General features: G+C 45.4%; 2 long non-coding RNA genes across 2 annotated transcripts; both read right to left on the reverse strand.

The window, feature by feature from the left end:
- Positions 1 to 284: 284 nt before the first annotated feature.
- On the reverse strand, positions 285 to 4,051 carry LOC134479279 (uncharacterized). Its single transcript, XR_010052408.1, has 2 exons — positions 3,411 to 4,051; positions 285 to 2,938 (listed from the first exon to the last, which is right to left on the reverse strand). It is a non-coding gene; the product is annotated as an uncharacterized LOC134479279 (long non-coding RNA).
- Positions 4,052 to 4,091: 40 nt separating this feature from the next.
- Positions 4,092 to 26,104, reverse strand: LOC134479280 (uncharacterized). Its single transcript, XR_010052409.1, has 3 exons — positions 25,968 to 26,104; positions 6,032 to 6,138; positions 4,092 to 5,163 (listed from the first exon to the last, which is right to left on the reverse strand). It is a non-coding gene; the product is annotated as an uncharacterized LOC134479280 (long non-coding RNA).
- Positions 26,105 to 27,707: the final 1,603 nt, after the last annotated feature.

Genomic DNA, 27,707 nt, shown 5'->3' on the forward strand with positions numbered 1-27,707 from the left:
CCCTTGCTACAGACTTAAATGCCATCAAACCATTGTCATTCACAGCTTCTTTGCTTGAAAGTTTAGCTGCCCACTGAAATAGATTTGTAATTGCTAACCCTACACTGAGACACTTTTGCAATCATTACTGAACGTGCAGAATATAGTAAAAACCTGAGCCCTAACACCCAGGGTAGAATGAACCCCATATTCTGATATTCTGGCTTTTTTTTCTTTTCTTTTTTCTTTTTTTTTTTTTTTTTTTTTTTTTTTTTTTTTGCTTCAGCCTTCACCAAACAATTGGATGCTATGTGGTAAACTGAGTTTATTGGTGATTTCTCGTTTTTGGTCATTCACAAAAGCAATGCAGAGATGTTACCTATGTTGTGTCTTATGGAGAAAATAACAAGTCCTAGACAAGCACCATGTAGCAGGAATGGCGGTCATGAATTCAAGGCTAGAGAATCAACAATATATATACTAAATATGATGTCTTTAACCCAAACCACACAACAAATAAAGTTATATCTCTTTTTGTGTTTTGTCTTGTCTTGTTTTGTAAAACAGGGTTTCTCTGTGTAGCTTTGACTGTCCTGGAACTTACTATGTAGGCCAGGCTGGCCTTGATCTAACAGAGACCCACCTGCCTCTGCCTCCCAAGTGCTGAGATCAAAGGTGTGTACCACCATCACCTAGCTAATAAAGTTATATCTTATTTGGCTGACAGAAATGAGTTGTGAGAAAAGAAGCTCACAATAAAACTAGGCTTGCATTTCCCTCAGGAGCAGAGCATCCGGAAGTCAGTAATGTCAGAATTCACACTGCTTTTATAGAATGTTAACTACTACAAATAATGAGAATTGGCAGAGACCCTTTCAAAAGAGTCAGGGTTATCCTCTTCCCTGTATCCTCCGTCCCACCCTCACTCCATCAGTTTTCTCCACGGTGCAGTTACCACTTCTATTCATCTATTTCTATCTACTTACACATGTGTTCAAGTTTTTCCTATCCTGAGAAACAGTCACTCGTTAGCTGAAGCCTGCCTTTACCAGCCCTCTAACCGCAATACATGCAGGGGCCCACTCATTTCGCATCAGGACACTAAGAATGATGTACGGAAGGTTCCACTTCTGCTTTGCAGATGAAGATGATACAATGAAGAAATGTTGGGGGCTGGAGAGATGGCTCAGCGGTTAAGAGCACCCGACTACTCTTCCAGAGGTCCTGAGTTCAATTCCCAGCAACCACATGGTGGCTCACAACCATCTGTAAAGAGATCCGATGCCAACTCTCCAACCTCTTATTGTCTAACGAAGGGACGGAGAGACCCCTGAAGAATGAAACAATGCAAGGAGGTGAGAGGAATTGCTTGTGAAGTTGGCTGTGAAGACACAAGAGGGGGTACATGGCCAAGAGGGACAGCACAGGATGAAGAACAGAAAAGGTCTAAGGATTCCATCCTAATTCTGTTCCGTTCTAGGCAGTCCTCGTAGAGAAGCGTGTCACTTCTGAGCAGTGGCAGTGCTGGTGGCTTTTGCCCCATGTACATATTGATGCCTTCATCGTGTATGGCTATGCTTGGTCATATGTGGCTGGTCATATGTGATGCTACAAGACATGGCATGTTCCCTGGTATCGTGGTAGAGAAGTAAGGAGATGGTATTCTGCAGCATTGGGAATATAGGTACCAAATCAACTCGGAATGTCAGCTAAGCCAAGCCCGAGACTGCACCTTGACCATTTACCGGTGTTACCTTTCTCAGCACCTGTTTCATAGTTTAGCTAGAAGTGGCCACACCACTGAAGACTGAATAAGTAAAGCAGGTTAAGTACCATGGCTGGCACGGGAGTCAAAGCTAGGTAAACGTTTGACACTGTGATGCACCTCCGATTCCCCGCCCCCAGGAACCTCCTCCCAGACTCAGCACAAAGAGGCTAACATTTCCTTTTATCGGCCAGTTCAATCTCTCAAGTGGGCTGTGCGAGTTTCAAGGTGGAAGATCACAGAGTCATGCCAGGGCTCCTTCTGTTGTGTGTACAGGAATTTCCAGAGAGGACAAAAAGTCAAGATAAGCAGAGAGAGAGAAAGGCTCAGACTGGTTTTGTGTAGACTTTGGGACAAGCTGCCGTCTACTTCTCCAGCTGTGCAGAGCTCAGCGATACCTACGTCCAGTCTCTGCCCATGGTCAGTGCCTCTCAGCTTGAGTGGTGGGGTACCGTGGGCTTCCAGGTCCTTCATCCAGAAAGCCCATGCTTGGGAGATAAGTCGATGTCTTCCACACTGGAAGTGCCTGAGCCCCAGCCGTTTTAAAGGGGGAGCCATGAGCATACCACTCTACCAGATTGCTTAAAACGTGGAGAGCCCACGATAACTATTAACCCTCATAAAAGAGGAGAAAGGGGTGGGTAAGAAAAGCATAAATTCCCGGAGAAAGCACCCCTCCCCTCCACAAAAGTATTTCAAATCTGGCAGAAACTTTTTCTCCAGATGCGCTTTCCCTGGCAGGGTGGCCCTCCAGAGGCGACAGCAATGACAGAGAGGAGTCTTCCCATAGCCAGGACACAAAGCTGGTGTTGTTGAAATGAGAGCCGTGTAATCAGCTAAGACATTCCCGAGCAGAACCAAGGGCAGCACATACCCCAACCTTGAACTTCTTTCCCTCCCTGCATTTTTCTAATGCTTCCTGGAGAAAGGAGCACCCAGGGGCCTGGATTCCCTTTTAACTCAATTAGGAGCTTGCAGGAGCACAGCTGATGCTGAGAGCTGACTGTGGGGGCTGCAGGCACTTGGAGAACTCTCCCTCCCAGGCTGCAGCAGCCTCTGTGGGCTGTTGGTGTGGCAGGGATCTTGCCTCCCTGATCCTAGGGAGATGGGTGTTCCTAGCAGGTAATCTGAGGGCTTTCCGGCAGATTCTTCCAAAGGGACTGACATCTCCCTCCAGCATCCTTACCCGCCGGTCTGTGGCACAAAGAGAAAGCCAAGTATGGGCATTCATTTTTCAGCACCTGCTGTTACCAAACGCAGGCCTGGCACTCCTCAATCACAGAGAAGGCGGCGGCAACACGTGCTCTGAGGCTAGGCTGGGGAAGCAATGGTGTGCTGGTTCTTCTACTAGCTCTGTGGCCTAGGACAGAGTACAGCATCCTCCCTGTGTGCAGGTAGTCATAGGCATTAACACAAGGAGCTATGGTGGCAGTCACAATAAGAGACAGGTGGGAGCATGTGGAATAGTACCAGCAATTAGAAACTGCCCCCCCCCCAGTGAAGACCAGCTATCATGACGACCACTTTATTCTGCTCCTTTTTCATAAGAGTGGAAAGCAAAGGACCATATCTTCAGTCCACCAGCAAGCCACAAGGGACCCTTGCTTATGAAGCATTCAGACACTTTAGCTTGTCCTGCTGTGGAACGGACCACCCTGGGACTTACCTTCCCTCGAAATCCAATCCATCCATGCAAACAGTATATATGAGAGACTAGCTCTCCTGAGCCCATCGGAGTAAGACAGGAGGGGCCCTGGGATCCGCAGACTCCCGCCTCCGGGGGCTCTTGATCTTCTGCAGAAGCTGATGAGCAAAGAGAAAACTATAAGACTGAGCGAGGGGCAAAGCAATGGACACGCTGCAAACAGCAGAGCCATGGGAGAGAAGAGCTCTGACACCCTGAGATGCTGCACTGTGTGGGTGAGACCTAAAGCCCAGCAAAGTCATTGCACTTTCTAAGTGGGAACTGCCACGTAAGGGTGTGCCCATCGTGGTCTGATAGCCACCCACTGCTTTCTTTTTTACTGACCCCCATTTTCCATGTGTAACAATGGCTGACCCCATATTTCTCTGCTGCCAGCCTCCCTCACATTCCCTTTGCTGAGGGCTCTGCCCTTGGGGAGCTCGATGTCTGTCCATGGGGGACCTGGGTCTCTGTGAGGGTAGCTGCAGTTCTGCCCTGAGCTTGTCATTCTCCTCTCATGCTTTACTGTCTGAGTCTTGCTTTGAAGAGAGGGTGCTCCCAGGAAGGCACAGCAGTACAACCCTTCCAGAAAGAGTCAGCATGGAGCTTCACTAAAGTCGGCATTAAAGCTCCAGAGGGCCGGGGGGGGGGGGGGGGGGCTGGAGAGATGCCTCAGCAGCTAGAACATTGGTTGTTCTTCCAGAGAAGGGTTTCAATTCCTAGCACCAACACGGTAGCCAAAACCATCTGTTACTCCAGTTACAAGAGCTCTGACACCCTCTTCTGGCCTTTGTAGGCACTGCACATATATTACTCACAGACATACATGCAGGCTAAATAACCCCACAGAGAAAATGAAAAATGAACAAGTCTTTTTTAAAACTTACAGCATCACAGATGAAGATGCTTGCAGCTAACCGTCAGACTGAGCAGAGGAACCCCAATGGAGGAGTTAGGGAAAGGACTGAAGGAGCTGAAGGGGTTTGCAACCCCATAGGAAGAGCAACAATATCAACCAACCAGACCCCCAGAGCTCCCAGGGACTAAACCACTAACCAAAGAGTACACATGTAGGGACCCATGGCTTCGGCCGCATATGTAGCAAAGGATGGCATTGTCTGGCACCAATAGGGGAAGCCCTGGGTCCTGTGAAGCCTTGTTTTTTCCAGTGTAGGGGAATGCCAGGGTGTTGAGGGAGGAGTAGGTGGGTGGGAGTGGGAGCATCTTCGTAGAAGCAGGGGGAGGGGAGATGCTACAAAAGGGGAGGAAAGGAAATAACATTTCAAATGTAAATACATGTAAATATTCAATAAAAATATTTAGAAGCAAAATAAACTTACATCATCAGCACAATTAAAAGGGAATAGAACATTTTGTTAAGCTTCAGATCAGTTGTATCCTATAAGTGACAACTAATTTCAGGACTTGTGGGGTAGATCACACCTCCAGCTCTACTCGTAAAAAGTTACATGGCGGGAAATGGAGATTTGGCTGGGAAAGGATGTCTCCTAAGTGATACATGAGTGCAGGTTTGAGCTGTAAAGTGTTGTGATCCAGGACTGAGGTATAGTCCCACCCACTCCCTGCCAGGAAGTTGTTCCCAAATGCATCTGGAACATGTGGCTTGTCTACCCCAACCAATCTTGCTGATCTATGCCCGAATCTTCACTGGGAAGCTCCAGGGAACCACCAACTCTGATGTGAGTCTCAGCTCTGTGTCCAGTTTGGGTGCAGGCTACAGAAACACAAGAAGGCAAGTGAAAGGTTAAACAAAGCTAGAAATAAATGAGTGAGGCTTGAAAGCAGATAGATGCCCGTACCTATGCCTGTGCTTCTGGCCATGCCTCTGCTTCTCTCTCTGCCCCTGCCTCTCAGACAGTTGGGGCTCTGAAGCTTGGAAGCTAAAGATACTGAGTTCTAGCTCTTCATGTACATCACAGACCAAAGAACTTGAGCCTCAGTTTCCCCATCATCCCCCCCCATTTCGTTAATTTAAAGGCTAACCAAGCTGACCTTTCTTGAGGTACTCTCCCAGCTGTGAACATCTGGAGTCCTACCTTCCTCATAGTCACCCTCCCTGGTAGCAGTCACAAGAACACATTCCCCTCTCCAAGGTGGATGGAACAGAAAATATGCAAATATGTCTAGTTAAGTCAGGAAGTCAAAACAGCCTTTCCCCGTGTGATTCCAGGATCCCCATAACACTCTAGAGAAGTAGAGGATTGTGGGTGTTCGTCACATGCCTGACCAGAGCATGGCATTGAGGCAAAAGCATTATTTCTCTGCTTCTAAACATGTTGGGGGGGCAGTGCCGCATACCACTGTCAGCTCGCCTTACTGTCTCCCTCCCCATCTCTAGGCAGTTGATTACTCCCTGCCCCCAGAAGCATTCATAGTCTTGAACTTTCTAATCATGGCCCGTCTTTGTCTGGGCACTCGGGATCATATGGCATCAATTGAGAGTGTAACCCGACTCAGGTTTGGTATTTAACATACCTGCTGCAGAGGAAGTGTCTTTGAAGGGGAGGCCATGTGCGGTGGCCCTCGACCCTCCCTTCTGCATGGCCCAGCCCTGCACCTCCTAATCAGTCTCCCCAACTCACCACGGAGGAGGTCTTGCAATGGAGGGCAATTATGAGGGCGAGGAGATGAAAGAGGCAGGCCCAATGGTCCTAAAGGTTCTTTTGCTTTTAAATTATCCATGATTTACCTGCATAAAAGGAGAGGAAGTGCCCAGAGATTATTCTAATTGAGCCAGACTTTTCAAATCATGGAAATACCAGCATTTCCAAGGGGAAATCCAATCCGTTCAAATTGCCCCCGTGAGTAACTCATACAAACAGAAGGAAAGAGGGGCTTTCATTCGCCAATGTGGGTCTGATCAGTGTAAATTGGATAAATGGCAGGGCCAGAAGGGCAGGGAGCTCTCAGCGTCCTCACCCGTGTTTTCTTAGCCACGTTTGTAAAGGAGATCATTCGGGAACAGAGGTTGTCGGAGGAAATGCCTCCAGTTCTCCACCAAGCCTCCTCCTTTGGTTATTGAAAACAGGCAGAGTTCCTGTCACTGTCCCTCCCTAGGTCTCCTGATTTCTCTGCCCTGAAGGTCTGCAGAAACCCTCCAAAAGAGGACATGTTTCGCCTTTGCGGTATTTCGGTTAGCGCTTCTGACAAGAAGATGAAATCTTGGTGTGATTGGTTGGCATCTCTCCTGGGACAGAGTGAAAGGCCCGAATGAATGGCCACCTCTGTGAGTGGACAAGTCTGGAGAAGAGGAATTCGAGGCAGAGAAATTAAGTACCTTCCAGAAGGTCAGAGTTCAAATCCCTTGAAAGCTGGGGCAAGACCTTACTGTTTTTGGGTTCCTGCTCACCCCAAAGTTGAGACAATAGTCCTTTTCTTTGGTCTACTCAAAGCTCCCCCATACATACACATATAAGTACACAAACGTACATATATACATTTGTAAGTATATGCACACATATACAAGAATATCCCTATGAAGACCTTGTATGTGTGCACAAGGGCTGTCTCATATTTGACAATGTGCTCAATAATTTCTAAGGAAACAAAAATGCTATCTAGAAATATATATATATGAAATATACATATTCTACATTGATGTTCTCACTTTCCAAAAAGAAACATACATCCATAAGTTGATAAACACACATACTCGAGTGTCTATTTATGCATAAATTCATACTACATATCTCTACATCTCAGAATCACATTTATCTAAAAACAAATTCCAGATAACAACACTGATACTCGAGGCCAGAGTTCAGTGCACAGAGTTTTCCTTGTTAATCAAAGATTAAAGCCTGCTTTTGTGAAACCAACACTCTGTTCCTTTCATCATTTTCCAGAACTGATAACCTCAGCTTTGCAAGATGCTGTGACTAGACGTCTACAAGCAAGCAAGGGAGCAAACAAGCAAACAAACAAACAAGCAAACAAACAAAACCAGTATGGTTTTTCACACCCCAAAGGCTGCTCTCAAACACACTATTCAATGGTATGAGCCTCACAATGACACTGGGGAGAAAATGGGGACTATTTCTGCTCCCACTTTGCAGAAAAAAAAATGCTTTCAGAGAGGTGGCCAACCACTCACCCTTGGACCTATGCTCTGGAGTGAAAGTGATCAGTGCATCTAGAATCCCACAGTCTTCCTGCCCAGAAGGACTAGTGAGGCGATTGCAAAGCTATCCAGGTGCCCCACGGTCCCTATCCCTCTGTGAAATGATATCACCCCATGAACAGACCGAGAGCATAACTTAGGTTCATAGGACTGTGTGCCAAGCTCCAGATCAGGGAGTCTTTGAAGCATTTCTGAACACTCAAGAGCATCAAGAAGTGACTCTAGACGTGGAGGTCGGACTTATAAACTCATAGCAGCTGTTGTTATGTGCATAAGACCTGAACAGGATGGAGTGAATCTTGCATCACCAACTGGTATTCTAGCACGAGTCAGGAGGGACTTGAAGAGCCCACCATTAGTTGAGAAGCTATTGGCAAAGGAAAAGAAAAGAAGAAAAGGAAAGGGGAGGGAAGAAAAGAAAAGAAAGAAAAGGGGTGGTAAGGGGGATGGATAAGGGGAACACCCTTATTGGAGAGGAGGAGGGTGAGGGGAGGAGATAGGGGGCTTATGGACAGGAAACCTGGAAAGGGAATAACATTTGAAATGTAAATAAAGAAATATATTCAGCAAAAAAGAAAAGAAAGGGAAAGAAAAGGAAACAAAAGAGACAAATGTTTTAGGGGTGGAATCCAGGGACATAGGGATAAAGGTGGGGGTAGATATGAACAACTTATACTATGTCCATGTATGAGATTGTCCAAGAAGAAAGAAAAGGTATTTAATCAAACAAGAAGTGACCCTACAAAAAAATGAAGAGCTAGTTCAGTGATCATGAGAGTCTTCATACATAAAGATCCAAGGGTTTCTTAAATAATGGTAGTGTGGTGGCAACCACAGCCACAGATCTGCTACTTACAGGGTATAAATAAGTTCTGTCTCCAGGAACAATAATAGACCTACTCAGAGCTTAGTCTGCTGTGTCAGGAACACACTGAGGATCCTAATCAAAATCTAGGATGTGGGTCTGTGGCTCTCACTCTTGTCTTACTAGTTGACTTAACAAATTCCTCTTTATTGGCAAGGGGACAGAGCCTCTTATTTAATACATCAGTTAATCTAAATGCTTGCGTAATGAAGATGACATAGAAAGATGCCCAGCATACTCCTTAGAGGTCATGTTTGCTCCCAACTTCTCTTATACTGGGCAGTGAGTCCCTGGGCAGTAATCTTGACCAAAGCCCAGCTTCCATCCTCCAGAGTGGTGGTTCCCAATCTGTGGGTTATGACCTCTTTAGGGTTGGATGATTCTTTCATGGGGGTCACCTGAGACCATTGGAAAAGACAGATATTTACATTGCAATTCATGACTCGCAAGATTACAGTTATGAGGTAGCAATGAAATAATTTTATGGTTAGGAGTTACTACAACATGATGAACTGTTTTAAAAGTTCACACATTAAGAAGATTGAGAACCACTAATCTAGAGTCTCTGGTGGCTCTCAGGATATCTAAGGACACTGTTGCTACCAACAACAGAGACAGTAGGTGCTTGACTCTGGAGCACAAAGGAGATGATTCTAGGAGCAGGGACTTGGAGGGTCCTTCCATGCCTGTAGGAGAGTATGTGTTCAGGGTTCCTATAGCCCAATGCTGTCTTTGTGAAACAAAATTTCTGGCTCTGTGCCTATGCTGATCATCAGTAATTCTTGTTCACAGATTTAGTGACTATAATATTGGCCTATAGTCCAAAAATTATTTGCAACCACTACATGATACCCATGGCACTGCTAATCATGGATATTGGATGAACAGCAAACACTGAGGTCACACACATCTCAACTGTCATGAAAAGAGACCCCTTATGTCAGGCCTCAGACTCAACAAGCATGCCATTTTGCAGTCTGGTGACCCATTTTAGTATTCTGGGTTTTTCTTTGTTTGTTTGTTTTTATGTTGTTTTGTTTGTTGGTGATTTTTGCTTTTGAGGTGGACTTCAAGAGTAGAACTGAAGCACTGTCCAGTAGCCTTGGTCGAGGAGATTATGCCGTGTCTTAAGGGAAAAAACATGGAGCTTTATCAGACTTGGATTCAGGGTTGTCTGCCAGCAGTCTAGTGTGTCTGCCAGGAGCATAGTGTGAAAGAACCCACGGTATATATGGAAGTATCTTCAAGCAGGAGCACATGGTGAACCAGATCCTGGGCTGATACATTGGGAAAACCATCATAGCCTGAGATCCTATGCTTTCTCTAGGAGCCATACTTCAGTGCTAGCTGCTTCCACAGCTTCAGGGGCACATGAAGAACATAAACTAATTGCAGTTAACCAATGTCTCATTCCTAAATAGGCAAGCGTCAACCCCTCTGCTGGCTTGCCTTTGTACTGAGGCTGATGTCTAGGCTGCTAGGTGTCTCCATGGCCTCAGGGTGGCAAAATACCTTATGCTGTCTGTCCTCTGCCAAGTAGGTGCCATCCCACCTGTCTAAGGCTTAGAATCCAGCTATTGGCAGCCTTTGGACCTCTCCCTGATCCCTTCAGCTAGGCCAGTTTCTCTCCCAGTACAGTGTGGCAGCCATGAGACTTGGTCTCAAACACATTGTTTCAGAAGGCAGAAAACAGGTTGCCTCATGCTGGATGGTAGAATGATGACACTGTGTCCTTACAACAAGTGTATGCTGAGAGCTAGATGTCCAGAGAGGCAGGGGTGCTTAGACAATGTGCCTGATATGTCATGTTACCTACATATCTCCTCCTGCACACCTGGGTTCTTAAGACCAAGTTCTTTCACTCCCACCTGGACATCTCCGATGAGGGTTAGGGTGGGAGAGAGACTCAATGTCTCATTCACTCAGAAAATAAAACCCAGAGATTTGAAAATTCAGAAGCAAACAAAGAGAATACTTGTCCCCCGGGGATGGCACAAGAATGTCTCAGAACTGGATGCCATAGGCTGCGGATCATTAGGGAGAGATAGAGTATGTTTCTAGTTTTTGGGAACGCTGGCAAAATGAGGTAGTTAGCCTCTTGTTAAGAAGTCCCTTAGGCTGGACACGTGATGGGAGGCAAAGAGTAGATCTGGTTGTAATGGGAAATCAGCTCTAGAAGAAAGACTGCAGTGGATGGGACAGCAGAGAAGATGGAGCGGGGATTATGGAAAAGAAGGGAAGGGCTTTACACGACAGAGCATGGGATACCAACATATGGGAAGAATATTGCAAATGAAGATGTTGCACAAGTGTTTATGTACACCAATCTCAGAGAATCTGGGTCTGAAAGAATCATTAATCTCATGAACTATGGTCTATACTGGTAGCTCTTCTCATACTAGCTCCCCTTCTATACTAGAGTACAAAGGTCCTCCATCCTGCCTCACTTGAGTAAAGTTAAGTTAGGATCACTGAGCACCTACATGATTCTAAACCCAGATATTGCTTAGATATAATTAATCAAATGTGATCACATTATTAGTACTACTTTCTTCTTTTAAATTTGGTGTAAGGAACAATTCTGCTAAACTTCCCCATAGTTGACTTGCTTGGAAGTTTCCAAGAGGTGGAACTCACTGTGTACCGTCAGATACAACAAAACGAGCAAAGCTCAGCATGCCAGAGGATGTAGGTCTATTTCTGTAAATGAGAGGAAAGCAGAGCAGGCATCCCAGAATGACAGGGAGGACGAGACACATAGGCCTTTGGACTCTCTAAAGATTTCAGAGACTTCAGTAGAAGCAGAACAGAGAAGGAGGTGAGTACTCCAAGGCCTGAGAGAGTGCAGTGCTCACTTCCCTGTCCCAGTGGCCTCTCAGCATCCTCAATGATAATAACACCCTGTGGGTTTACAGCAACTTTCCCAAAGGATCTGAAAGCCGAGGAAGACCTGACCTCATTAGTCTTTACTCTATGGGAAAGCCCTCAGTCCCAACAAGTCAAATTCATGGTGAGTCACCAATAAGGGCAAATCCAGGACACTAGGGAAAGGAACCCCTGGGATTCCTCCGCCATTTCCATCTCCCCAGATCTGCATTGCTGCTGCTACTATGCTATCATACATGCCCTAATCCAACCAGACATCCAGACTGTGCTGTCCCTAGTTTTATGGAACAAACCCAACAGTTTGCTCTGAGATATTCCCTTACAGAATGAAAATACTTCTCATCCAAGTCTGTCCTTGCTTTGTTCAAAATTAGAGCCTTTCTTTCTTTTTTTTTTTTTCTTTTCTTTTTTTTCAGAGCTGGGGACCGAACCCAGGGCCTTGTGCTTGCTAGGCAAGCGCTCTACCACTGAGCTAAATCCCCAACCCTAATAAGGGCCTTTCTTGTGGTCAAAATGAACCACCTCTTCTAGACAGTCCAGATTGTCCTAAGAGCACGGACTATGGTGATAGCCAAAATACACTGTATTTATTATTTAAGAGCTTGTTGTAGTTTGGTGTAAAATACCTCTCCGAGCTAAGAAGCTTTGAACTTTTAAACTGTTAGTATTTGGGGGACATTTGAAGTTAGACTAAATGCATTTTTGCATTATAACATTACCTTGAGTGTATGAGGGCCAGAAGCAGAAAGTTACAGTTTGAGTATCCCTCATGGGTTCATGTGTTTGAACATTGGGGTTTTGACTCATGGTACTATATTGGGAAACCTTTAAAACATGGGGCCAGGCTGGCAGAAGTCAGGCCATAGAGACCAGACTTGAAGTCTATAAAACGGCTCTTACTTCTGATAGTACACTCAAATATGAGCAAGGCATACCACGAGTTCTTAATGGCATGGATGGAACCCTAGCTGCTATGCCTTCTTCACTACGATAGAGTGCATCCCCTTAGTCTGTGAACCAAAAGAAATGCTTTCTCCCTTAAGTTGTTTCTGATGAGTGGTGCTTTCAGAGCAATGAGAAAAGTGAGCAAAGCAGTGCAGATCTCAAAAGGTGCTGAGAAGAAATATAGACTGGGGATGTTTTCAAATCATTGTACCTTCATAATGAGCTGGGTTTCATGCTCTGCTAGTGAAGGCATGCTTTCTCAGAACCCACACACTCCATACAATCCCAGGCCATGAGACAACATGCATTGTCCTCTTGTGTACACAGATGCACATGTCTTCAACCTTAGACTTCCTTCACAGGCCATTCACTTGAAGCGACCCATGGTACAAGTACATCTATGTGCATTAACCATGTGAAAGCATTCTAAAAGCACAAGAAAACCACTAGGAGACACACACACACACACACACACACACACACACACACACACTACTGTGCCAGTTTCTCTCTAGGTTGTCTTCTTATTTACACTATAGCTCCTTCCTAACATAAGCTACAGATGGGTTGCCAAATAGCCCCGTGGCCTGTTTGTTCCACACATTGCCCTATTAGGTGGCAGTGTAGGCGTCTCTGATTCTCAGCCCAGAATATTCCTGCTTGGGACCCTACCTCTCTTTTCCACTTCCAATCAGGGAACTCCCATGAGACAGATTCCTCATCTGGAGTCACTGTCCTTCCCTGGGTGTGGGAATTAACTTTGCACCCAGGTTCATTCTAGGATACCTAGTATCACAATATTGTTGTACTATATGGGGCGGCATCCTTATGGGAGCTTCCTGTAACCCAGGGCTTTATGCAAGACAGAAGGCCATTGTCTGGACCAGAGAAGAGAGCCACATTGTCATTGAGGTCAAAGATTTTGAATGGCTAAATCAAGTTTCCAATAAGAGGCAGAGACCATGACTACCTGCTTGTTCTGAATTTTTTCCCAGCCATTAACCTTCCTTTTCTTGGTTTCCTCTAAGATAGGGATTCTCAACCATGGGTTATGACCGCTTTGGGGAGTTGAATGACACTTTCAAAGGGATTACCTAAGACCATCAGAAAACACCAATATTTACATTATGATTCACAACAGTAGCAAAGTTATAGTTATGAAGTAGCAACAAATGATTTTGTGGTTGGGGTTCACCACAACTTGAGGAATTGTATTAAAGCGTCACGGCACGAGGAGGGTTGAGAACCACTGCTCTCAGACAATTACAAGGATACTTCCACTGACAGACTTCTGTGCTGGTTGAATGGAATAAAGCAATGGAGTAGGTTAAGCCCAGCCCTTTATCTACAATCCAGGAGGCAGCTGATAGATAGTAACACCATTCCTTTTCTTTTCCTGAGAACCAGACCTAGATCTATAAAGCTTATAGATCTTAGAGATCTATAGAGTCCCCCCAGGACTCTAGATCTATAAAGCTAAAAAAGGGTGAAGCCTTCAGGTCATGCTATCCAGTCATCCCCCATGAGGGAATGAAGCAAGAAGCTAAGTGATCTACTACTCAAGGCTTCACAACTTTAGCTGAGTTCAGAGTCCAAGTGTGAGGTCAGGAGGAGTCTTGGAAATCACTCTAGCATGAGCATGGTGAGCCTCACTTTCTTTTGAGGTCTTCTCCAAGGAGGAGGGTCAGGCTAACAGGAGAGATGGCTATCCATCCCACATAGATCATTTCAACTGTTTCTTAAGAAATTCTGCACTGTTGCCAAAACACATCTCTCATTTGATAGGTGAAAGTGGGAAACCCCGAGAAGAGAAGTGAGGAATCACCTATGCCCAGGCTTTTTCATGGCTAAGCCAGGATGTCTCTCATCATTGTCATGGCAACTTACAGAATGAACGGACATCATTAGCACTCCTTTGTTCAGAGTGGAACCATGCAAGAGGCTTGGCTCAGGTTTGATGAGAGGAATACAGAGGTTAGAGTCTTTACGTTGCACATCTGGATTTCTACGTCAGTGGTCTGTTTCTGATGTAACTTCTAAACTGCAATTCAAACACCACCTCCTCTGGGAAACCTTTGGAAAGCACTGAGCTAGGGAGAATAGATGACTTCTGGCATAGTGCCTTACCTCCAACTCCCCAGATCTTATACCAGGCCCCACAATTCCACTTTTCCACAATTGACTTACATGCCCATCCTTCTCCCCCAGAATCGTATGGGTCTTTGTTCTTTGAGAAGTAGAGGGACATAGGATCTGGCGCACAGTGGGTGCTTAGTAAATGTCTGAATGAGAGAATCAATCAAACAGTGACTGAATAGGTGCTGTGAACATAGGATCCCTGAAGCCCATCGCCCATGCACAGCAACCTCTCATTATTAAACACAGGGAAGTCATTAACTGGTCCCCTGACACTTAGTGCCAACAGGTCCCAAAAGAAGCCAGTGCCAAGCCTGGCACTAGCAGTCTGAGCTCTGAGCAGTCTGATGCTGTGCCCTAGGGTATCACACAGAAGCCCAATGCCACCCACACTGAGTGGAGAGGGTGAAAACGCTTTACCCCCATTAATAATGGGCCCATTTCTCATCTGGCTTCAGAGCTTGTGAAGCTCATCCAGGCTCAGAAACTTCAAAGGGAGCTCGGTGCTGGAATTGGCCCCAGAGGGTACAGAGCAAGACAAAACATAGACCACAGTTTTTATACTGTGGATGGTATATAGGAAGTCATTGTTACTGAGGACTTGCCCTGCCAAGCCTACTAGATTGAAGGAGCCGAATATCTCCTATCTCTGCATAGCTGAAGAATTAGTACACAAACTATTTCAGTTCCAAGGCCCACCAGACTGGAGTGGGGCATTGCAACATGTTGTTTTGTTTTCCCCTCCCTGGAATTCTCCCTCTACCCCCAAAACATACACAAACATACAAGATAAATACAATAAATAAAAACCAACACAGACTCAAAATCAAGTCTATTCAACATGATCCTACAAACCACACAATAACTGGAGTCGTTAGGACAAACAATGAAAAAAAAAAAACTAATTGAGGTGGGTAAGAGGCCCTCTCCCCATGTAAACAAAGTCAGATCCCAGAAAAAGGAATCCTTCCCTCTTCTTCCAGAGTTCTCCTGTAAGCCTTGACCCCAGCATTAGTGATGCAGATGAGAACTATGGGATGGAATGAGTGTCTCCCTGACTGTATCTTCTCATCGGCTTACCCTGGAATACCTTGCAAAGTATTTGGGCCTCAAAACTTAAATTATCTCTTTCTCGTTGTTTGACTTGTCTGTTATCAGTCTTCAAGATCCATAAAATAAGGCACGTTCTCTTTTGCTTGTCACATAGCTTCAACACCCAGGGGAAGAGACTGGAATGCAGTAGGCACGAATAATGATTTTATGAATAGCTGTCAAATGCCTGACATGTGACATGTTTGAGACAGTTTCCTGGGTGGCCTTAGACCAACCCTGTTTCCCTTTTCCTTTCATACTCGGTTCTCAAGAATAACTGCAAAATGTGTGAGGAATGCAGGCTTCTGAGCAAGGGAAGGACAAGCTGCAACAGCTGGCACTCCTTCTAATCACCATCCCGCTATCCTTCAGAGCTTTACTATGTCAGGTCATGTGGCCCAAAGGATAGAAGTCACAGGAAGCCATGGGCTTTCATGTAGCTGAGGCCTGTGCGGTCAGGGTTCCATTCACTCCAGGCAGAATTCCTCAGCTATAAAGAACTAGCCTACCATAACTACTGAGCATTTACAATTCTTCCCGACCTGTCAGTAACAGATAGGCCCTCATCATGTCACCTACAAACATAGATACGTTTTATAATGCAGTCGAGTTCACTGACGCGCAGTGAGGCAGCCAGGCAGTATGCATCAGTAGCTGTGTGGCTACTGATTGGTTGGCAGATTACCCACCTGTGGGATGACACAGGTTATGGAAGATTTTTACAAATGTAGAACAGAAACCTAAGCAGGTTATCCATAAAATAGTTGAAAAAATCACGGTTGTTCTTACAAAGAAACATAAGACTGATGGAAACAGAAAAAAAAAAACAAAACATAAATCTCATCCCCGGAAGGAGAAAATGGCTCCTTTGAGGGCTGCAGACTTTAAAGCACGATTGTAGTTAACACAAAAAGGAAGAGGAAAAGGAACAAATGCAAAGGCACAGTTTCCTTTGACTAAGAGGGCCTTAGGCATCCCTTATATAGAATTCTAAATAATATGGAGTCTCTTCCCTGTACCCACATTCACCTATACAAACACAAGCCTTAGTGAGCACTAGACAAAGGTGTCCCCCTGTATAGATTCAGCTCTGAAGATAGCCCTGCCCTAAGGCTGATTCATCACACAAAGCCAGTGTCCCTTATGGGGCACAGTCTACATTTAAGTCAGCACATGCTTCCTTGGTTGTGTTTTTCAGCTGAAACTGTGCAGATCTGGGCAGATTTGTGCTTACAGAGAACCCAGATGTGTTGCAGAACTGCACGCTCTCACCCAGAGACCCTCACTTGCTCTCTCTTCCCCTGGCTATTTTGATAGCTCTCACCACCTCTCTGCAGCTTCCACATGATTCTTGGAAGAGTTCAGATTGGGGGTGGGGAGGGGACTGCTAGTCTGTGTGAGCCCTAAGAGCACATTTAAATCACGGTTACTATACACTTGCTATAGAGACCTCCCGGCTCCTCTGAAAGGGGATTTTATTTAGAATCCAACAAGTCCCTTCTTCTTTTAGGAAAAGTCAATAAAAAGCTTTTCAAAGAAAAATTCCCTAAAGCAATACAAATTTGAGAGACAAGAAAAGAGACCATTGATTTAACCTAGTGCAAAACATTAGCAAAGATCAGCACAAGGCAAATGGTATCAATTATCAGCTGAATGATGTCAAATACTCAGTTTTTAGGGTCAGACAGGCAAAAGTAAAAAAGATGCCACTAACCCACTTAGTTCACTAGACAGAGAAGCACCTATGGTAAACACTTGCTCCTTCTACACACTCCTCAACTGGACCAGAGTCATAATATGCAACCAAAGCCCAGGTTCTACGTTTTGACCATTTTTTGAAGCCAGCCTCACTCAAAATGAATGTTCTAGAGTATGGCTGTGCTCCTAGGACAGAAAGGAAAAGAGAAATGAGGCAAGAAAAATGGTTAAAACAAGCTTGTAGGAGGCCTTACCTAGCTCCACATTGTCCCTGCTTTTAAGGAAATCTCAAGGGCTGCAAATGACGAAGCCAGTTTGTGTGCCCTATTACTTACCTTCGTGTAATCATGCCAGCCACCTCCTCCACTGTCCCAGACATGAAGAATGCCCACTCTTCTCTCCCAGAGAATCGGGTTTATAAGAACTTTGAGCCCTACCACCAACACGTTCCGGCCATGTCGTCTTGGGCTAAAATGTCCTTGCACAGTCTGAAGGGGGCGGTAGATGCATCGACGTCATAGTAAGGTAATACAGACTTACGTGGTCCAGGGCAGCTTGATTCTCCAAGAACAATGCAGAGTGTATACTCAAGGTAATTGAGTGTTTGCTGTAGTCACATTAAATCACACGGTTTTCCCGTTTGAGTCCATCTTCCCTAGTTTCCCGATGCTGCCTGCTTTGGATCCACTTACTGTAACTCACTCTGCCCCCTCTCAGGTATGTGCTCCCCTAGGGAAGAGTCTAGCTAGAATCTGGACCCAGGGCTAACACATATCCTGCTCCAAGGAGTAAATTCGTACCCAATGTACCATTGTGTAGGGTGTTTAAACATTTGAGCCTCACAGTTGGTTCTCCTGTTGTTCCTGTCTTGTCATTTAGATAACTGAGACCCTAAAAAAGTAAATGATTGTTTTTCAAAGTCACATGGGTTGTGGAAAGTAAACTGGATTTGGGGGTACCTTGCCTGAGTCTGTGAGGTTCGTTGTAGTTGTCTTGTGCATCTTGTTGCTTTGTGCACCTCTCTGACTTCACATCTTTCAGATGCCGATAGTCTTAGAAAAATAAGTTAAAACAAAGCCTGAATATTAGTGAGGAATTCTCTAAATATAGATTATGTATAATGGCATTCTAGATAAAGGGTATTACATAGCCTTGGGCAATGAGCAAGTATGATGGGGCAATAATCACTGTCTCACTAAAGACTGAGACGATGAGGCCAGAGATTAGCTTGCCTCTCAATACGTTACCACTGCTGGGCTCAAGTGTTTGGTATAAGATACATAGGCAAATAACTGTTGAAAGAGTGGATGGATGGCTAGACGGATTGGTGGGTGCATAGGTGGGTGGATGGGTGGGTGGGTGGATGGGAAAACTAAAAGAAAAGAAGCTATTCTGATTACTGATTATAGAAAATTAGAGTATGTTCTTAAGCCTGTTTGTTCTGAAGTCTTGAATTTTACAAGTGCACTCTAATGCTGTCTATTGTAGCCAAGGTTGGTGTTCTTGATTCAACTGAATTTCAGTTTTCATTGGAATCAGAAGGGACACCATAAAAGACATGTCACAATGGGCTGCTGTATTGAAAGCCAAATTGTGACCTGCAGTCCCACTCTGTTCCAGACACAGTGCTCACGCACAAATGGAGAGGGTAAATTATGAGGGAATATAACATTCAGGAAACTGTGGGCAGACTTAGGAAATGAGTCTGAGAAACAACCTAGGGTACCTAGTCCGCCATAGCTGTTTCTAGATATACACAAAGATACGCAAAGCTAAGTGTTGTGAAGTCACTGCAGGCCACTGAGGAGCATTCTGTAGGCACTGGGAGTGAGTTCACCTCAGACACCTTTCTCTCTAGTCATTCTTTATCCCAAGCTGCTTTCAAAGAATGGAATTTAAACAGCACAGGAGAATTCAAACCATTTGAGTCTCCAAAATCGGCAAAGCACATCTGGGGAGAAGTTTTGCAACTCCCAAATGGACAATTTTATGGTACATTTAATGCTTTGGGACAATTTGCCTAATGACAAGTTCATGTAGGAAGACTGAAAGTGAGTTTTATGCACAAGTGCCTGGAGTGACATGCATTTGGCCTGTAACACATCATCAACATCTAATGCCTCTAGGACCCTAAGATTGCCTGCAGACTCTATTTTTGGCAAAATTGATCAAGTCATTTCCATTGGTTCCTTTAATTTTCCAGAGACTTGCAGGAATGTGTCAGAGAACTTTGAAGAGAGAGCTTCTCAGTGGGAAAAGACGTACATCGTTAGGCATCTCTGAGGGCTCTCACACAAGTTGACTTGAGGTACCCATAGTTGCACATCAACGGAGCAATGACTCGTTACGTGGAACCTGCTACTAATTACAGACTGTTCTTGTGATAGGGGTGCTATAATGTAAAACAAACAACACCAAAAACCCAAAACCCTACTAACAGTGGTAGTACTAGGGTAGGAAGAGAAAATCTGTGCCCACCACTACCAGACAGACATTAACACTTTTATCAAACCATGTTTCATGGCTGCTCCAAAGTGCTAAATGAACATTCTGGGGTCAGTGACTTGTTCAAATAACTGGAATTTGCCTGATATGAGCAGTTGTATGCTTTCCTATTGCTACCCCTTAATGAAAATATTCCTAAACAATTATACTGCTAATCAATTTATTTTTTTTCCTTTCTCTGAACTATTAAGAATCATCTTTCGCCTGACATGTTTTGTGCTGGCAGAGTAAGTCAAGGGATGCCTGTGTATTTACAAACAATTACACTGGCTGGCTATAAAATGACCTGCCAACACTCACAAGGTAGGCTGAGTAAGCCGCTCTGCCTCCCCAGACCTGATTGTCTCAGATCTAAAATTAGAGGCTAAAATTACAGGGTCACTCAGGCCCTTTCAAGCTCTAATACTTTGGGTTTGAACTTATTAATTTGCTTCCAAGAATAACTGTCACTTTAATAAAGCTAACTGTGAAAAATTAGAGAGGAGTTAGAAGACACATTGGTTTACAAGGAGATGATTCTAGGCTTGTTTTCCCTTTTAAACGGACTTATTTACACTCTTACATCAAACACGGTCATAACACTTTCTCACCCACACTGATTCTTTTCCTTTGTCTTCTGGCCAATAGGTACATTCTGTTCATCTGCCTCTGAAAAGGAAATGCATATGAACCCGTGAGCTCCCCAACTTCAGGAGACTAAGTTCCGAAGACCAAACGAACCCAGAACAAACCTGGTGGGAATCTAAGTCAGACAGAATGGAATCAGAAGAGGCAGGAAAGGTGTGAGAGTTCAGAGAGGCTGGTGAGAAGTCCTGGCTTGGTGGGGACCCATGAAGGAGGAGCCATTGTTACGTTAAATAATTAGTAAAAATAGATGTACGGAAACATAGAAAGCCTCTTTGAAGTTGGGTAAATATCATGCATGAGAACAACAGAATGTTTCGGCATAAGCAAGCCGGTGCATTTGCTGTAGATGTAAGATCTCAAAAGCAATCTATATCTTCATGGTTTGCATCTCCAAAACCCTACACACAATAGATGCTCACTAACATGAGTGCATACATACATGCATCCATGAGTGAGTGAATGAATGAATGAATGAATGAATGAATGAATGTTCATAGGAAGAAACTTGCCATGGTCTATTTCTCTTGGTAAATGCCAATCTAGCACATAATAATTTGATGCATGTAATAAAAGCCTAACAAATCTTAAATTCAGATTTAAAAACGTAGGCCTGACCTCTGATGACACGAGCCCCTGAAGACTTCTATCAGGACTAAGCTTGGAACACCCAATTTAAGAAATAAAACAGAAGCATGAGGCACACAGAAGGAGTGACTAACAGGACAGCATGAGTCTATATTTTCCCTGTGATACCAGAGAATTTCAGCTGTATGTCAAACAAGCAGAATACAGTGATGCAAAGAGATTGATGGGTGAAGAAAGGGTTAAATGCACTATCAGTGGTGGGAGACGTTTTTACTTGAGAAATTGACAGTAGCTACATATTTCATGCCCTGCATCAGAAAATGATTAACTCTTAATGGGAGACTCCAGTCTCTTGCTGGGGAAGAGCAGAAAGAATGGGAGCCCCTGAGGTAAGGCCAGGCTCTGAGGTGCCTGTAAACAGTTGCTGCTCGTGTTGGTTTCTTCTCTTGGTCCCTTCTCAGGGCCAGGTACAACAGGGATTGGCAGAATAGACTGGGAACCAGGTGACCCTGTACTCAGTATGTTGAACCTCATTATTACATGAGCAGAGACAATGCTTCCTCATATCCATTGACATACTGGAGCCTGCTCTAGGCTGGTAGACAGGTTTTTATCCCCAACACCATGTCCAGAGTCATTCCTATAGGACCCTGACATTGGTATGGTAGGAGTGCAGACATCACAGAAATCAGCAAATGCTGTGTTTTCCAGGACTGATTAATATTTTTATTTTTTGTCAAACTCACCAATAACCCTAATAATCATGTCTATGTCCCCCAAGGGCAGAGCAGAGACATAGCAACAGGTAAGCAGACCCCATGGGGTTGCTAGGATTGTTCCATTGATTGAAATGAATCACGTGCTTAGACTAGCTCCCAGCAAGACAAGCACTCACTACTCAAGGTTCTCCTAAATGTCTTGTTCTTAGGGATAGGGACTTGATGTTTTCCTCACAGCAAGCATGACTGCACTTTTCTACCTTATGTACCTGCATCAACCTAGTGCCTGGCACCAGGAGATACTTATGAAATGTGTGCAAACATGATAGCACCTCTCAGAACAATTGAAGTGGAGATGTACCTAGGTCTTAGCACTAGCGGACCACTCTCCTTTAATTAACAAACCAGCCGTAGCTTTGCCTCCTCCTCCCTCTGTCTCCTACCCGTCTTTCCTTTCAACTCCAGTTTTTTAAACAAATCCCTCTTTTCAGGAACGGGGAAGCTGTTCTGTCCTGGGGACGTGCCAATGGAGCGGTGTGTGTTGGCTCCACCAGTGGCTGTCACTCTCAGGAGACAATGGGATTGCAGCGCCAAGGGGGAGAGTTCTCCATGCAGAATTTCCCTGCTTAATCCACTCTTGTGCTCTGGCACCAAGTCAACAAAGGAAAGGAACCAAATTACCCGGGCGGCTTTGGCAGGCTGTGCCACTGTCAGCGGGCCAGAAGTTAATTCCCTCATCTTCCCCTGTGCCACCAACTGAGGGGGCAGGTCTGGCCGGCCTGGCTTTCTGTGTAAGCCTGTCAGGTGGTGTGAAGGAGAGAGAGCAGATGAGTGGAGGGTGGTCCATCATTCATGCAGCTCCACAGACAGACGGATGGACAGATGCTGTCCTGCTGTATGAATCCTGTCTCCCACCCATGCCAAGACTCAGCACAGGTTTAAAGGAATGCATAGGAGGATGAAGGTCAATGGTACCCAGTCTATAATATCCGAAGTTGATGGGTGAAAATGAGAAGTTAACTTCAGAGAAGGGTAAAACATGGAGACCTCTATAGCATGGTCAGCCTGGCATTTAGGAAGGCTATGGTAGGGAGCAATGGTGTCCCACCACACTGGAGCCATTCTATATCAATATAAATCCACAGCTAGGGTAGGAGAGGGGGCCAGTGAGTCCTTCCACGATGCTTTGTGCTGTGTAAACCACGCTATGCGTGTTCTGTCTTGTGCGACCCTCACAGTGACTGCTAGGCTCACTTTTTTTGTTTTGCTGATCTCATCTGAAAGGTAGGGAAGTTGAGGTTCAAGAGAGGGCAGTTTGCTGCAGGAGCCATCAGAGCTGGAACAGAATGGCTCTTTGCAAATGTCTCTAGCCTCGTGGCAAAAATATGCTTTATAATGTAGCTTGCCATCAAGGTCAGAGGACAACTTTTAGGAGAAGCTCTTGCCTTCCAACTTGCTAAGGGAGAGGCTCTCCTGTAGTTTCTGTGACTGCCCTGAGTACTCAGCTAGCTAGCCCACAAGTTCCTAAGAAGTTCTGTGTCTGCCTCTCATCTCACCGTAGAAGTGCTGGGATTGCAAACACATGCTACCTCATCTGACTTTTCCACACAGGCTCTGGGAATGAACTCTGGCCATCAGGCTTCTGCCGCAAGCACTTTTGCTTGCTGGGCCATCTTACCAGACTCTCTGAGGTTTTTTTGATCTAGATAACTTTACAAGGAGAAGTGCCACTAGGACCCATTTGATTAGCACTCGAAGTTTGGAAAACGATGCCGCCTACACAAAATGCAATCTCTAGAAGGACCATCTCCATGCTGAGAGTCCCTGAAGATCCACTCAGCCACAGAAGCCAGGATGGCAACACCAGGACATCAGTGTCTAGGACTCAGCCTGCTTGTTCTCTAAGCAGCTGGCTGGGAACATGATCTGCAGTGCGAGCCGTGTCCTAACCTTTTCCAGAAGTCTTTCATTTCCTTGGCTTCTTGAACCCACCTGGAGCTCCCAGCTTTCTCCAATTCTCCTTCCTTTATCAGAACCATTCTCACAAAACATTTACTGCTCTGCATGCTACATACACAGTCACACACATGAACAGAGGAAAAATGTACGTACATGCATAGACACATAGGTATGTATGTAGATGTACACAGAGGCATGTACACCCAGGTATGCGCATGCATAACCTATGGTCCCAGTATGCTACAAGGTGCTCATTGGCACCTAAGGATGTGTTGCCAAGGAGCTATTAACACTTGATGCTGATTTAAATCTGACCCCCAGCTGTGCTTTGCTTGAAATGACACTAGGAACTACAAGACCACTTGGGACTCCATATAAGCTCACGTGACATATTACATAGGGGGAATCATGAAGGAAGAATGGGAAGCAGAAACCTTGGCCACTGAAGATGAAGCCAATGTGGCCAATAGAGACTGGTGGGAATGATACCACTCCCAGAAGTACAGGTCTACTTTGCCTTGCAAGTACCCTGCACCCCAGCAAACTGCTGTATCTAGAGATGTAACATGAGTTCAAATAGATCTGGCGCTGAATGAGTTTAAAGGGTGTAGACTAGGAGAGAACACAGCTCTGTAAAAGGACTCCAGCTTCCTTTGCTTTGGAACTCCACTTCAGCAAGATCTCTAGACTGCTTGTTCCCAGGGCTCTACTGTCCTAGCTCAACAAAGATAGAATGTCTCCATGAGAGAAAAACCTGGGCTCTGTCTCTCTGTCTGTAGCAGCTGAGTCCCTGTTTCCCCTTCCAGCCTTACCTCACCCCTACCCCCATTGTTTGAAGAAGGTCAATGACTTTTTCTTATGGTGGAATGAGGTGAGAGAGTGATGCTTACCTGCCTCACAAACTGTCTGCTCTCCTAATGCTTTTAAACATCACCAATGCCATAGAGTAGAACAACAGAGCAGACATGATTAGGATTCCCTTTGTAAATTGTATTTACTGTTGTTGTTGTTGTTGTTGTTGTTGTTGTTATTCTGTGTGTGGGGTGTGTGTGTGTGTGTGTGTGTGTGTGTGTGTGTGTGTGTGTGTGTACAATGAATGTGTGTCTCTTTCCACTTTTATATGGGTCCCAGGATTAGAACTTGAGTCATCAAGCTGGTGTGGCAAGCACCTTTATCTTCTGAGCTATTTTATTGGCCCCCGGATTCCTTTTCATCCTTATAGTCCTGTTAACAATCTGATACTGTTGAAGCACTAAGAGAGTCAATGACACCCAGTATTGTCAATCCAGAAGCATCGCATGAGTGGTCTCCAAAGTCAGTGCTCCTCAGCACACCTCCAGAAGGTGTCTGTCTGCACTGGTCACCCACCATACGACTTCTATCCCTGTATCTAACTCCTTCTCTTTCTCTATTTATGTTAAGGACAATATCTTCAGATAAAAGAATCATCTGAAATCCATAAATACCAAGCAGTACATGATGCAAAGAGCTGTCACCAGCAATCTGTAAAGGCCACTGAGTTCCTTGTGCATTTGCATGGATGTATGTGCGTGTGCATGTGTATTCCGGCACAACTGTATACATAACAGGTTATGCAAATATATGCAAATAGAATTGGAGGTTAAAGGGCAACCTTGGGTATCAGTCCTCAGGTGCTCTCTACCTTTTTTTTTTTTTTTTTTTTTTTTTTTTAATGACAGGTAATTTAGCCTCCTGCAACTTGCTGGGGGGGGGGGGTTAATAAGCCCCAGAAACCCTCCTGTTTCCTCCCTAACACTGAGATTCCAAACATACACAACCACACCCAGCTTTTTTAAATGTGTGTTCTGGGGATAGAACCAATGTCCTTATGCGCGCGCACAAGACTCACTTACTGATAAGCTATTTCCCAAACCCCACTACCGAATTCTTAAGGGACCACCAAATGACTTATTCGAAAGCAATAATTGTGCCTAAAGACATAAACTCTTTCCCCAGAAGCTGTCTCTCTGACCTACAAACACAACGCTTTTCCATGTTACGCAGAAATTTCCCTCCCACAGACACGAACTGAAGAGATACTACTTGGCTCAGCGTTTGTCACCAAGGAGTGTATCCTCTTTTCTGCCTATCAGAAAATGTCTGCAACCTCACCTCCAGGCACAGGAATAGGCGGACGTGCGCGCGCACGCGTGTACACACACACACACACTGTGGAGGCCAGCCGACAGCCCAGCCCACTTGATCTCTCTTCAAACCCAGAGAGCCCTTGCTGGCTTGTCAAACCCTGGTCTACGCCCTGGCTGTAGGCGGCTCTCGACTGGCAGGGCTGCAAGCCAGCATATCTTTGAACGACTCCCTGCCAGGCTGGACTGTAACCTGCTGATGCAGTGTAACCTCACCAGCACTGTAGAGTTGCCACATCTGGAGTCTTTCCCGGGATTTTCACTCGAGTTCCGTTCAGTAGCTACCCTGTCTTTGGACTAGCACATTGATGAGGCTGGCACTCTGTTCAGACATTCAGCCTATCTCTTCCCCAGGGCTGCGTGACTCCCGTGACTCCTCCCCCAGACACAAACCTCCTTTCAGCCGAGCTGAGACTCTAAGCCCTCTCCCCTTCAGCTAAGAGCCATTGTATCAGCTGTGATTTATGTACAGGCCTTTGTTGGACTCCTGGTTTTGACAGTCTCTGTGTTGTCGAATGGTAATAATTACGGAGCCTTTCATCCTTTATTTACGGGATTGCTCTGGGGGAGAGAGGCCTGGCAATGGGGTTGGGGGGAGTGCTGCCGGGAGGGGGGTAGGCTCCTTTTCTGAACCTCGATATGGAACCAAAGGAGTAGGGGTGCTTTGGAAGTTATAAATAGCAGCTCAGAGAATAAAGAAGTCACCTCTGCAGGCTAAGGGAGCTTACAGAGGACAAAGGACGCTGAGAGCTGGGAACACTGTGCTTCTTGGAGACTGACAGGGCTAAATCGGGCGTTTCCAGGGTCCTGCCCCTTGTTTTCAAGCAGCAGAGTTTCATCTGAACTCAGGTCTCTGACTGAGGTGACAGGGATGTAACTTCATTTCACTCAGTCTGCCATGAAGCCTCCTCTCTGGTTGTGCGGATGTTCTTTCCTACCACCTCCCTAAGTCTTTCTCAGAGAGATCCAGAGCTTTCTGAAGGTCTGGCGTTCCTGAGTATTTCCCAGGGCTCACTTGTGAGTAGCCCAGGTCACATGGCTGCTTCTGGACAATAGGACTGGATAGAAGGGAAGCTGGGACTAGAGGCCATATGCTCAAAGGCAGTCAATGCTCAAAGAGACATAGCAGAGGAAATTGCTAGACCAGCAATGAACTTGAATGTGTGGAATTAACCTTAAAATCCTGAGCCACTAAGATTTCTGGGTTTCTATGTTCCTGGATCACAATGACCTATCTGGCCAGCCCTAATAGCTGTCCAGCTTGGACATAGAGATACCAGGAGCCATCCTCTGCCCTGGGAGTGTTCTCAGTCTGAGAGAGGGGCAGCATCAGGGCACATATGAGGGATGGCCACAGTGGAGGACTAGCTCTGTGTTGCCAGATTTGTGGTACCAGGAGCACTCCCTAGAGTCCAGTGTCTTGTGAGTGAGCTCAGAAAGCGGGTCTCGGCCAGTGAAGCAGAGTAGCAATGGGCGTTTGGGCAGAAGAAATAACAGAGGAAAGTCATGGACAAGAGTGGTGGAACTGTCATGGACAGCACTGCCAGGAACTCTAAGCCACCCTAGTGCTGATTCAAACACTGAGAGCCCCTGGGCCCAGGGAAAGGAGCAATTACTACAGCTGGCTTTTGCGGGCGGTGCCAATGCCTGGGGAGGATGTGGATAAGAAAGTGGATGTGGATCATGAAGAGAATAAGGATGTGGGGCTGGGGAAGCACAAGAAGACAAAGCACAGACAGGATGTGGCTGTCAAACTGGAAGTGGACCAGGAAGAGATGAGCATCACAGGGAAGGATGTGGCCCATAGGAAGGATGCGGATCAGAGGAAGAACAAGGATCAAACAATGATGGGCACAGCGTACACAGGTAAAGCACGGACCTGTGGATCTCAGTTGTCACTGGCTTCAGGGAGCTGAACTTTTGCTCCTTCAACTTCGTTTTTTTTTTTTTTTTCTC

The sequence above is a fragment of the Rattus norvegicus genome, chromosome 6 (assembly GCF_036323735.1).
Source record: "Rattus norvegicus strain BN/NHsdMcwi chromosome 6, GRCr8, whole genome shotgun sequence".
Classification (NCBI taxonomy): domain Eukaryota; kingdom Metazoa; phylum Chordata; class Mammalia; order Rodentia; family Muridae; genus Rattus; species Rattus norvegicus.